This window comes from Olea europaea, chromosome 8 (genome assembly GCF_002742605.1).
Source record: "Olea europaea var. sylvestris chromosome 8, O_europaea_v1, whole genome shotgun sequence".
Classification (NCBI taxonomy): Eukaryota; Viridiplantae; Streptophyta; class Magnoliopsida; order Lamiales; family Oleaceae; genus Olea; species Olea europaea.
In genome coordinates this window covers 16794574-16806699 of record NC_036244.1, presented here as the reverse complement: position 1 = coordinate 16806699, position 12126 = coordinate 16794574, and the positions used below count along the sequence as shown (strand labels likewise).

At 33.4% G+C, this 12126-nt stretch overlaps 1 long non-coding RNA gene across 1 annotated transcript; it reads right to left on the bottom strand.

The window, feature by feature from the left end:
* Positions 1-297: 297 nt before the first annotated feature.
* LOC111399008 lies at positions 298-5063 on the bottom strand. Its single transcript, XR_002703498.1, has 3 exons — positions 4958-5063; positions 753-819; positions 298-661 (listed from the first exon to the last, which is right to left on the bottom strand). It is a non-coding gene; the product is annotated as an uncharacterized LOC111399008 (long non-coding RNA).
* Positions 5064-12126: the final 7063 nt, after the last annotated feature.

Below are 12126 nucleotides of genomic sequence, written 5' to 3'. Positions count from 1 at the left end.
TTGTGATGATGGATGCTAAAAAAAATGAGGTTAGATTGAAATTTTCATATGATGTTGTGTTACAAAAACAAAAAAAAAAAATGTTTACGTGTTACAAATAAAAAAAAGTGACGTATCACTTTTTTGTTAAAAAGTGACATTGTTGCACTAATATGTCACTTTTTCAGATATTGCAAGATGATTAATATCTTAATGCCTATTAAAATGATATGTACATCTGATCAAAGTAATGCACAAAATCAATACACAAAATTTGATCAAATTAATGCACAAAATATGATTTAATCATTTTTTCACTGTTAAAATTCATGCCCAAGTAGTCACTTCATAACAAAAAAGTGACAATTTATCATTAATTATACGCACCATGACCACAAAAGCTAAAAATAAAAACTGTTAGAGCAGTCAAAACCTATCTTGTCAGAATTTAAACACAATAACTATTTTCTTGTCAGTCCTATACATTCATCTCTATCTCTTCTCATCAACATATCACTAATCTACTTCCTTTGATGACCATTCATTGTCCGTGTCAAAGTCCTCATCTTGCTGCTTCTTGGCATAAGCATACAACGGGACACATAAATTTCTTCGAATATGCGAAATGTTGAATGTCTTCGGCATTTCATCTAACCGTTCATTCAAGAAGTACTGTTCATACCTAATGACATAAACTCCACAATCTCCATTACAAGCAAAAAGAAGAAGAATTTAGACAAATAAAAAACTAAACATTAAATGAAAGGTAATACCTTAGTTGTCACCTCATCTTTTGCCGGTTCACAACTTCCTAAGCTACTATCATCAACTTTTCTTGCTCTAACAAACATAATTAATATTAATTAATTCAATCCCTTAAAATAATCAATTATATATATGATAAATTACACTAAACAATATTAAGAAAAACATTATAACATTTGTAATTAGGGATGTGCATGCATTCTTATGAAGATCACTCAAAGAAGTGACAAGCATACAGATTTGTGGACAAAAGAGTCAAAATCACTCAAAAACTAGATTATTAAATCACATCATTCATATGACGTAGCACATTTGAAGCATTCTCAAATTACTTGCCTTAAAGCAAACAAAGTAACACAGAATAAAAAAAGTGACAAACATACAGAATTGTGGACAAAAGATACAGATTTGTGGACAAAGGAATTGAGCTTCCTTGATGAAAAGATCACTCAAAAACTAGATTATTAAATCACATCATTCATATGACGTAGCACATTTGAAGCATTCTCAAATTACTTGCCTTAAAGCAAACAAAGTAACACAGAATAAAAAAAGTGACAATATCTCAAGAAAGTGACAAACATACAAATTTGTGGACAAAAGAGTTGAACTTCCTTGATCAAAAGATCACTTTAAAACTAGATTATTAAATCACATCATTCATATGACGTAGCATGAAGCATTCTCAAATTACTTGACTTAAAGCAACCAAAGTAACACAGAATAAAAAAAGTGACAATATCTCAAAAAAGTGATAAACATACAGATTTGTGGACAAAAGAGTTGAGTTTCCTTGATCAAAAGATCACATCAGCTTAACTTGTCTAATTTAACACACACGTTTCAAACATGTTTGTAATGTACAACAACTAAAAGAGTGCATATGCTTAAAAAAGTAACAATAAATAAAAAAGTGACAAAAATTTAAAAAAAAAAATGTGAAATAAAAACAGAAAAAAGTGACACAAGGGAAGCTAGACAAATATAATCATTTAAACAATGACAAATATGCACCAAACTAAAGTTTAAGAATAGAATCATAAAAGAGGAAAATAGCCTCAAACAAGCAAACTCAACCAAAACCAATAAGATTAAGAGGGGGAAAAGCAAAAATTATTTCCCTGTGTACACTTTGTTCAGCTTTAGAAAGGTTTATGAGTTCAGTTTCGGTCAAAGTTGCTCATCATTCCCGCCGGCCGTTTATGTATGAGATAAGAGTTCTACAACAATTAGCACTTCATTGGTAACTTTACCTTGTAAAATCAGTCATTATTTTCCATGAAATCTTTGATTATTTTCCTGCCTCAGCAAACATTAATCAGTATCACCATTTTTGGATTTATCTAGAAATGACAAAAAGAATCACATATTTTAAACAAATGCTATTAATTAATTAACTAAAGTATGTATTTTTATGCACTAATCATAATGTGTGGTTAACAATTTTGACTTCTATTGTTTCTGTGGTACCTGTGCACACTTGTTCAATACAGTACACTAGAGTTATGTGTCAAGTGAATTCCATAATTTTTACAAGAAATCAAGGACAGAGGGTGACAGAGTATAGAGAAGATTTATTTTCAAGAAATGCTCCGATATTTACATAAACACGAACAAAATAAGCTTAAGAAAATATTTTTATCTAGTGATCTACAATCCCTCCCAAATACAAAGGAGAGTTAGCACACAATTTATAGTTTATGGTGTAAATTATAACCAATTCAAAGGACACATCACACAATTTATAGTTTTAACCCATACTATGATTTAAATATACTTACAGCCTACAAGTACCACAGAAACTGAAAATGGTACACAAAATTAAAATAAACAGGGAACTTGCCTCTTCAATTTGATATTCACACACAGATTTCTTGCCTTAACTCATAATGCAAGGAAGAAAAAATCACGTCACTCCAAGTTTCCACCAGAATATTAAATACATCTACAATATCAGAGAGTTCTGCTACTACATGCCACTATCTACAAGTCCCTTTTGCAATTAAAAGTGAAGTCCTAATCACATGAAAAAACTATGTGATTCAATTACTACAAAAACAAAACAAAACACAAAACTAAACATAATGGGCAAACTGATTACTACAGCCATAGTAAAAAAAAAAAAAAAATGTTGCTACCTTGGTTTTAAAGGATGAAGAATTTTTTTTTCCCTCTTCTTTGAGGATGGTTCCTCTTCAAGATTTATTTGCCATTTCAAGCCATTGCAAGAACAGGATTCAATAGTCGGAATCGTGGATTTCGAATCTAGGGTTTAGACTATTTGGGATTTAGGGTCGAAATGAAAAGAAGACAGTGAAGCCGAACGCATACGAAGCAAAGATGAAGAAGAAATCGCCGGAAAATAGGTCGGAGATGGAGATTAGAAGTCAAAATTTGTCACCTTCCTAGAGAACGACTCCGACAATTTCTATCTTATTTTCTACAGAACGAAGAGTCTAGAATATTATTGGGGAGTGTAAATATATGGGTTAGGTTTGGGCTTGTTAACGGGGTTATGTTTTGGACGTAAATTTTACTGCCTTTTAAAATGTTAAGTTAATTAAGGGTATTAATCAAAACAATTAAAAAAGGAGGGTATAGGGCCTAATTTCCTCAAATTGAAACCCACTCAAGTTTATATCTAGTCCAAATCCAAAATCTAACTACATCTAAACCCAAAATAAATTTATACTTGACCCAACTAATTAGGACCCAAATCCAATATCCGGAACCCAACTTCGCACACCCAACCAAACTAGTTAGGGCCCTATGCGAATTGGACCCAAATTAAACCGATAATTAAAACCCACCCAACCTAATATCTAGCCCAAATCCAAAATTCAATTTTTCAAATCGAACATAAATTCACGGAAAAAAAATTCATATGTCAGGTATATTGTTTACACCAATTCACAAATCAGATACAAAGTTTAAAAATTCAAAATTCAACTTTCTGTATAATTAATTGAAAATATTTATTAATTAAATATAATAAAGCCACAATTACACGATTAATTGTCACATATTTACTTATTGGTCACATATCATTGAATTAATTGGTTACATATTATTTCGAGATCACAAATCAAAAATTTTGTAGGTCACAGATTATTTCAAGATCATAGATAAAAAATTTATATGTCACAAATTATTTTATTTGTCACGGATCAAAAAAATTACAAGTCACATGGTCAAAAATATTCAATTTTATTTGTCACATATTCTAAATAGTTGGTCACATGCACCAAATACCCCCACCACCGATCCCGATCCAGCACCAGTCTTGGTCACAAATCACCACTGTGCATTTGTCGTTTGCACCATACCATCAACTACACCGCACCAACACCGTCAATAAAACAAACACCAATTCAACAAAAAAACCACCACCACCACCACCATCGCCACCTACACCACACCACACCACACCACACCACCACCACCAACGCCACCTACACCACACTACCACCAATTCAAATTGTGTACAGCTTTTGAGTCCAGATTGTCAATCCCTCAAGGAATGTATACTTTAAATTACACAACCTTAATTAATTTAATTCTAACAATAAAAAAATGAACATACAATTAAAATATGATTCTGAAATAAGGAAATTAACTAAAAACCTACAAAATAAGAAAATATAAAATCTTGAAAATTTCGAAGGACAACGTGGTTGGGATTCATGGTTTCGCTTAACCGTCATCTAATTAATTTCTCCACAAGCCAATAAATGAATTACTCATTTACGATGTTAGACCCGATCTTCCAATTTTAGTTAATTACCTCTCTTGGGTGAAATTAACCTTAATTAATTGATTTAACCTACTATATCTCTATGTCGATTAGAACCTAACAATCGCACTCAATATTTGTGAAAATAACTCAATGAGTCACCTAGAGTTAGGAGTATATCTCTATCCTCTACACATAAATAAAAATACATGAAATATAATAGTAGGAACACATGAAAATAAACAACTTAATATTAAAGAGCAAATATTAAAATTAATCAAAACTAGGTTAATCTACAACCATAAATCCCAACACAAATAATTAGCCAATATTATATATATGAATAAAAGGAGAATATTTTATACAATACATTGCAAGTTTGACAAAGTAATGAGAATAATACAAGATTATAGATAAAACCTCCTTTTGTTGGATCTTTGAAGATGAAATTGCTTGCTTTTGATTTCTCTAAAAACTTACCAAATCCTTTGATTGAATCTCGTTGTGCTCTAGGTTTGATCTCCAAAATATCAAGAAATTAGAAGGAGAAAAATAAAAGAAAATGAAAATGAAAATGAAAATGAAGAAGCAGAAGCCAGCAGAAGAAGACCCAGAAATCGTGCCCAGCTGCTAGTTTTAATTATAAAACCTAGAAAAATTGCAACCATGGTCCCTGAAGTTTGGAAAATGAACAAATTGGTCCTGGGCCCTTTTTTTATATAAAAAACGGCGCCTAGGCACCCTGTTTCTGTCCAGCAGCCAAAAAATGGGTTTTGGTGTAAATTGCAGCTTAGTCCCTTAGGTAATTGCACAATAGGTCTTATACAATATGGTCCTTAAGTTTGACTTTTATATCAATTTTGCCCTCCATAAATTGCATCTAAAGGTCCTTCAAATTTTTGACTTATTTTCCTTGGTCCCCATTTCACAATTTTGCACACTTTGGTCCCTTTTCACTCATTTTGCTTTGTTCTCTTTCTTTTGTGTGATTTTTTACCTACAAAAGCATAAATTACATAATTGTGAGTAGAAATTCGCTCATTTAATCAATTAATAATATATTTAGATATTAAATAAGTGTGTAAAAACACACTTATCAATAATCATCGACAATTGTGAGAAAATACCTAAAGCCATCTAGAGAAGGAACGGATTAGGGACCCCAAATATCGTGATGAATGAGTTCGAATATGTGAGAAGTGTTAGTCACACTGATAGGAAAATATAATCGATGTTGCTTAGCCATAGGACATACATTACAATGTAGACCTTCATCCATTGTAATTGTAGGAAAAATTTTGCTTAAGGTTAACAATTTTGAATTTGGAATATGTCTTAAACGATAGTGCCAAACATCAATGTTTGATTTGATACCACCATTGTTCAGAGAATTACAAGCAACATAGAGTTTTTTATTGCAATTCAAAGATGACATAGGAATATGATTGCGGCTAAAAGAAACATCGAGAATACTATTGGAACTTGTGAGAGGATGCGAATTGTAGTCTGAAGATTGACCATTAGATTGATGGACAGGCTGTTGGAAACGATACAATCCAGCCTCAAGTTTTCCTGTCCCAATCATCTTCCATGTTGAAAGATCATGTATGAAGCAATAATTTTGGATGAATATAAGAAAACAATTGTGTTTAAGGATTAAACTACTGACAGAGATCAAGTTAAAATTAAAGAACGGCACAACTAAAACATCCTTCAAGACTAATTAAGGTATCAGATAACTTTATAGTGCCAATATGTGTTACAGCAGCATTGGCACCATTAGGTAGCCTCACAGATGCACTAATAGTAGTACTTACGGTGGTTAAGTGTTTAATAGAGCATACCATATGTTCCGATGCTATGGTATTTATGATCCATTTTTCCTCAACCATGGAGTCATTAGGAAAACCACGATTACCTGAGAAAGCAAATGCATTTAGTACAGAAGATGAGAAAGAGGACACATCTTGAGACTGTTAAGTGCTTGGCGATAACTATCATTGTAGTTGTGGCACTAGCATAGCCCAGAGTTGTTGACACTGGCTTGGAGTAATATTGAGACTTGAAGGAAAATTCAGCATTTCTAGGCTATTACCGTGAACATGACCAAGAGCATTTGCAGTAAGAGACTTTCTTTTAGCAAGTCTGTGACCAGGGGGATAACCTATTAACTTGTAGCACTTTCCTTTAGAATATCCAAGCATTTCACAGTGACTGCAAATAGGCCTTTCGCGTTTCTGCGTTTGATGCATGGGAAAGGACTTCTGACCATTAAAGGAATTATGCATTACCCCGATACATCAAATGTTTGTTTCTCTCTGCCTTTCTTCTTGCAAAATCAATGCAAACACTTTATTTAAAGACGGCAATGGATCCATCAATAAGATCTGGCTCTTGACACTAGAGAAAATGCTCATCTAGCCCCATGAGAAACTGCATAATCTGATCTTCACGTCTATAATCAGAATTACTGATTTCTGGTCTATAATTATCCAATTCCTCCCAAAGACCTTTGAACCGATTGAAGTAGGAATTAACAAAGTTGTTTCCCTGTGAGATTGAAACAATTTGCTTCTTGAGTTCATATACGTGAGGACCATTAGCTTGACTATAACGATCCCTAAGCTCAATCCTGATCTATCTCGCGGACTCCTTGTGCATCACGCTTGGATAAATCTCCTTTGGAATGGAGTTAATGATCCAGGAGGAAACCACATGATTGCACCTCATCCAAGCACTATAGAGGGAATTACCCTGAGACGATTTGAAAATGGATCCCTCAATAAAACATTCATTGTTCTTAACACTTAGTGCCATAATCACTGCTCGACTCCACGTCACATAGTTATCTTCATTGAGCACAATTGATACGAGTTGCATCCTTGTGTTATCACCGCAGTGAAGGTAGTATGGGCTGTTTGGATCACTCATCAATTTGTTGGTGAGAGAAATTGCATCTTCATCAATTGTCTCTTCAACAAGTGAATTGACTGCATCAACACTAGATTTACTCTGAGTTTTCGCCCGAACGCTGGAATCCTTCGCCATTGTGTGAAGCTTCATAGCTCTGATACCATGATGAGTTGCAGCTTAAATATCCTCATGCTTGTAAGTGTTATGCCCTAGATCCAATCGATTTAGGTTGAAAATGCTTTTAATATGTTTAATGCATTTGATTTTGGCGAGATCTATTGTTTATTTAAATTAATTTTGTGATAAATAATATTAAATAATAGAATCCGAAGATCCAATTTTTAGGTAATCTGTTAATCACAAGGAGTTGTGATTGTGAGATACAAATTACATATAATTGGATCTTGAATAAACCATGGTCGTAAGTAATAACGAGATACGGATATCGTTAATACAGTTAGACCATCACGTGTGGCATTTCTTACTTGTGAAGTAAGTAGCTGATCTCACGAGTTAAAGTGTGGTGACACTTAAATGAACACGTAAATGTTTTGTTATAGAACAAAACATTGGAGACCCGCTAGAGATTCCACATGGATAACTATCTGAGTATCAGTGGTTAATTTCTAACGCTCGGTAGTGGAATTGGTCCTTTGACTTGAGGTCGTCATGGTATCTTATATGAGGACAGTCATACTTTGGCAGTATTGGATGTTGCTCTGAAAAGGGCCGCTAATACGACATCGTTCGGGTACATCAAGAATCGTATGAAGGTTGTAATTGATCAATAAAGGATTCGTCACTCTTAGATAGTAGGAGATTATGATCTGCGCTTCATTCAATTAAGTCGATGATGAAATCCTTGGCCAAGGTGTACTCATAAGTCGAAAAGGAGTTTTAGATTTATATTGACTTAATAGTGGAGTGAAAGATATGATCGATGATCGAGATTGACACAATTCCATATCTCGTAATTGATCGGATCATATTGACGAAGGGATTATAGTTTCACGGTAAACGAACGAATTTGGTTTTGTCATACCACGTGACATTTCCCGTCACATGTATTGCCCTGACACATTGCTAGATGTCAATCAGGGACGGCGAATGTGAATTGACGATAAATTAAAAGGATGTTTTAATTTATCAATTTTGATTAGATCAAAATAATATTTCACGTCGTTAAGTATCGTGGTTAGGAACCTAATGGGTCGCACACAAAAGAGAATTGGAAGATTGCAAACTGCCAATTGGTTAATTTAACAATCGTTGGATAAATTAATTAATTGGATTTGTTATTTATATTCTCGAATTAATTAATTGAATTAATTAATTCACGGACCGGGTTTAATTAATTGGATTAATTTAATATTGGATCGGACCGGGCCGGGGTCCGTTTGGGTTTATATAAATACATAGCTAGGGTTTGAGATCCATAAGATTTTCATTATTCTTGCTGGCACAAGAGGAAAACCCTAGCAGTTGCAGTCTGTTCTCTGTAAGGATTTCATTGGAAGTTGGGCAATTGGACAGCTGTGGGAGGCAGATTCAAGTTGCTGGAGAGGAATAACGCTAAGGAGTTTGAAAATTAAAAGAAAATGTATATTTTTTATCATAATTTTTATCAAAATACAAAGCTGAATCCTGAATGAGAATTAAAATTTGTTAAATTCTGCTGTGCATGTTTAAGTAAATTTCCAACAGTGGTATCAGAGTCAACTTTGTATTTGTTAGGAACTGTTTTACGTGTTGATTAAATTAAATGTTAGTTTAATCATGTTCATTCCTAAATTTAACAAATATAGTTTTATTTTTATTTTTTTTTTGAATCTGTTCTTAAAAAAAAAATTTAGGTCGAGGCGGGCGGCAGGCGCTACTCGTCGTTTTGCAGTTGGGCACTGGCGCCACCACTGGAAATAAATTAAAAAATTTTTTTTAAGGGTTTGGTGGAGACGGGGGCCTATGTTGCAAATAATGTAATTAGGAGCCCCTGGTTGCAATTACGAAAATGGGGCCAATTTGCAATTTTAAAATCAGGGACCTGTTCTGTAAATTTTGAGTTTGAAAGGGTCTGTTGATAATTTCCAATTTGGGTAAAATTTGTAAATTTTCAAAAGGTTTTGATTTTGAATTTTGAATTGTTTTATAAATGAGTTTTTAATTGGGTTTGACCCATATCCTAATTTTGACCCAGAATTAAAAATTTATTTAAAATTTGACGACTTTTATATTTTTGTTAAAATTAGATTTTAACTTAAATATTTAGTTTGACCCTTAATTAAATTTTATTTTGTTAGAGAATTTTGTCCTAAATTAAAATATTAATTCAATTTTATTAGAGTTGGACTCTAATATTACATTAATTAAAATTTGTTTTGAATTAGCACCACTTCCCAATGCTAATTAGAACTTAGAGTATGACTCTAATTTAATAATTAATTAAAATTTGATTTTGATTAAATTACTTCGCCCTATAGTTGTGGAATTAGAGTTGGACTCTAATTCGGGATTTAGTTAAAATTTGATTTTAATTAAATAGGCCCGTCGATTAAATTAATTAATTAATATGATTAATTAATTGTTTAATTATCTCGATCCCAAAATTTTGATTTAATTTAGACGACTATAATTGTTAGATTTATGAGACATTGCATATAATATTAGATATTATACATAGGAAACATTTATGTGATGAATGCTTATGGATGATTATAGGCTCGACCATATGGATGTGTTGAATGCTTGATTTACTTCTTATTGTTGTTGTGGGCCTGCGAGCTCTTTATTATATTGGACCTGCGAGTCCATTATTATTGTTATTATTATGGGGCTGCGAGTCCATTTTCTTTTAGGCCTACGTGTCACCTAGTATAGGATACATGTTGCAAGTTCGGCTAATTGGAGGCGCAACAAGAGGTGGACACCATGGAGATGGTGTATTGGTATTGATCCAATGCTGTACCCCTTAGGAATTGACCAACTAGTTTTTCTTTTGGCTCGGGAAAACTAGATAGAACAAGTCCATGATCATCCATACTGTTACTTATATATATATTTATTCGCATAGTAGATGTATGTTTAAATATAAGTATATATATAATTACTTGATGAGACCATTGCACATTAAATCCCTCGTTAAAAAAAATATTAAATTAGTATTATTTGCCTTCCATCATTATAGTGAAAAACGAGAGTCCTAAATCGACCTTAGCTTGTTGAGTACACTCAAGGCTAGTCTATTAGGGATATATTTGACACTATGAAATATTTGATATTTCTGAATGATGGGTTTGACTTAACTAAAATTTATTTTTTGTTGAATACACTCAAGGAGATAAGTTTTAGAGGCATGTTAAGCTAACACATAAGATGTGTGAAGACAAAAGAGTTGTCAGTTTAATGATCTGGGAGTTGTATGGAGATACAATTGATAATAATATCTACCCAAATGTTTTATTAGGATTTATTGAGTACACTCAAGATCTCGATACAACGAATGGGATCCCAGCCCACTGGGAATCAAGTGTGGATTCAAATAATTTATGTATGAAGGTCATGAATTTATTTTAAATAGTGGGAGCACGTTTAATTAAAGTCCATATTGAATTTATGCACATGCATTATAATACATATTAATTCTATGTTTTTTCGTCATTTACAGTTTTTGAATCATGAGTAATCATATGAATTTGAGAGGCATACTGGATCCTAACAAACTGACCGGACCAAATTTTCTCGATTGGCACCGCAATTTGAGAATCGTTCTCAAGCATGAGAAAATTGGATATGTCCTTGAGCAGTCTTTTCCAGTGGTGCCTACTGAAAATTCCACTCAGGAAGAGGTGGCTGCTTACAACAAATACAATGATGATGATAACACTGCAGCATGTGTGATGCTTACAGCTATGTCTCCTGAGTTGCAAAAGCAACATGAGGGTATGGATGCTTACATTATGATTTTCATCTCAAAGAGTTGTATGATGAACAATCTCATGTGGAGAGGTACGAGACCTCTAAATAACTATACCGGTGCAAAATGGCAGAGGGATCATCAGTCAGTGCTCACGTGCTAAAGATGATTGGTTTCATTGAAAAACTGAGTTCACTGGGTTTTATCATGGATCATGAACTAAGTATTGACTTGGTTCTACAATCTTTGCCAGATAGTTATTCACAGTTCATTATGAACTTTAATATGAATAAGATCGAATGCACACTCCTTGAGTTGCTTAATATGCTTAAAACTGTGGAGCCCAATGTCAAGGCTAGCACTGGACATGTCTTAGCTATTCATTCCTCCAAGGGAACTAAGAGGAAAATCAAAGGAAGTTTTAAGAAAACATCCAAAAAGGCTAAGGGCAATAACAAAGCAGTCAAAGCAGGCAAGGACAATATCAAATTTGATGATCCATGCTATCACTGTGGAGTGAAAGGTCATTGGAAGAGGAACTACAAGGCTTACCTCGCAAGTTTGAAGGGAAAAAAGTCTTCTGAAACTTCTACTTCAGGTAATTTTGTTATCGAGGTTAATATGTCTACTTCATTAGCTTCTTGGGTATTAGATACCGGATGTGGATCTCATATTTGTATAAATATGTAGAGACTAAAGAGAAGTAGACCACTGCAGAAAAGAGAAGTTGACCTGCGCATGGGAAATGGAGCAAGAGTTGCTGCATTAGCTGTAGGGACATACTTCTTACCACTGCCTTCAGGCTTAGTATTAAAATTAGAAAATT